The sequence below is a fragment of the Siphateles boraxobius genome, unplaced genomic scaffold, assembly GCF_051911475.1.
Source record: "Siphateles boraxobius isolate OS27281-9 unplaced genomic scaffold, OSU_SipBor_1 22, whole genome shotgun sequence".
Taxonomy (NCBI): Eukaryota; Metazoa; Chordata; class Actinopteri; order Cypriniformes; family Leuciscidae; genus Siphateles; species Siphateles boraxobius.
Genome location: NW_027508833.1, coordinates 38,579,740 through 38,581,951, shown reverse-complemented (window position 1 = coordinate 38,581,951; position 2,212 = coordinate 38,579,740).

Below are 2,212 nucleotides of genomic sequence, written 5' to 3'. Positions count from 1 at the left end.
TCATTCAGAGCCTACCATGAAAAAAAAAAACCCACCTAACCTGAGATTGCATTGGTAAATCTCCCCACAGTTTCTCAGAGGCTATGTTCCAACAAGATTAGGGCCAAATGAAACCAGTCGGGCCAGTTCCTTCCATCCCCCTGTCCTCTGGGCATGCTCACTTGCTCAGACAAAGTGTGCACACAAACGTTCTCACTTTGGCATAAACACGTGTACAACAAACCATAAAATCACTCCAACACAAGGCAATACAAAGTATAAGCCTAGCAACACAGAGAGCATACCCTGTGTTTTCAGTGATGGGACTTGGAAATGTCATATTAAAGGGATGTGGAAACTAATAAAGGTCATGTTTCAAAAATATAGTTTGGGCAACCACAGAAAATTCTTTTTACTTTATTCAACCACTTCACAACCTTCGTTCGATGCATGCTATAGAAGCATTTGAGGAACCAGTCACTAGATTAACACCTTCAGATGACAGGGTTTTCGCACCCACAACCTCTGGTGGAAATTCACATATTCTTGACCCTCTGAGCACGCACAAATAAAGGAGGACTGAGACACGTTGCTATTTTGGACCGTAAATGAGATCTGGGATGGACAAAAGCAGTGAGCAAGCAAAACGTGATTGAATATGTTCTTGTATCTGTTTACTTCGTTTTCACAGACTAAACAGGAATTAGCTTTTTGAGTGTATAGTTTTACAAACAGGATCAAATTTACTGTCATGATTTTTAATTTACAGGATTCAACTTTACACACTGAAGACCGACCTGCAACTAATTTAAGGGTATTTCATTATGGTCACATTGACCCACATTTGATGGAAAAATGTGGATGTTTTGTTAGCGAACACCCATGTTCACAGCTGTACGGGTGCACTAAGACATGCTGTCACGCTCCTGTGGAGGCAAACACAGGGTGAGGATGGCGCGATCTATTGTTTAACAGAGAAGAGCTGTTTTTAGGCCCGCTGTAGAGAGGAGGCTAAGGAGGTTAGAGGAAGAGCGGCACAATGAAACTCAGAGAGCTCTGTAAATCACTGCTTAAATGATCCACCACCTGTTTTTCTGTGTGTGTGTGTGTGTGTGTGTGTGTGTGTGTGTGTGTGTGTGTGTGTGTGTGTGTGTGTGTGTGTGTGTGTGTGTGTGTGTGTGTGTGTGTGTGTGTGTGTGTGTGTGTGTGTGTGTGTGTGTGTGTGTGTGTGTGTGTGTGTAACCTGAATGACACTTTAGCTCTGTTCTGAAACATATCTAGAATAGTTTTAGGTGTTAAACATGCACTTCTGACACTACGGCTTTTCTAAACATTAAGATATATTGTTTTGGCCAGAAGACAATCCTACAATGCATAATGACACACTTAGCAGGGGGAAAAGATAATTGCAGAAATTGCACCTTCCTCTCACAAGAAAAAATACAAAAACAAATCACACTCGACGAGTGGTAAGAAAAGCTGATTGTAAATATTACATTTCATTCCATTCAGAAAATATCAATAACAGTTCAATCGAAATAAAAAAGACAGTTCTGTCATGACAACTCTCGGAGTGTTTGTCATGATAATGGGTATGACAATGTTGATTTGTTTTGTGGTCTTGTGGGAATAGATCTGCTACGCTGCTGCACACCCAGTACGGGACTTGCTACTGCCAATACATACACAACACGCTGCTGTGAGCAAGTAAGACATGCTGCTGCTGTACAATAGAGCATACATGAATTACCCGTAGCAGATCTATACAGGTGGAGCTGGGGAAGGTGGGGGTTTCTGAAAGCGCGCTGCACTGCTAAGGCAAATGCACCCCAAGTATTTGAAGGTTGAGCAGCGAGGTCATTAGCTAATGATACAGTAGGAACCAATCCGCTGTGCCTTATAGATAACAATGTGTTTACAAGCAGGTAGAGATAAAGGACCTAATAGCCTGCGCCATCTAAAGTTTCATACCAGAACTTTGTATTTTTGACAAATATTTATTTATAATGCATTTGTATGCTTAAAGTTTTAAAGTATTGCGCTGTTAACTTGCTAACTAACATCAAAACTCTATTCACATCAAAGCAAGGAAGTCATCATCACTAGCTTTTGGAACACTTCATGGTTGGTGCTCACCCATAGACATAGGCCAGGAATGGGCAACTCCGGTCCTCGAGGGCCACTGTCCTGCAGAGTTTAGCTCCAACCCTAATTAAACACATCTGAACAAGCT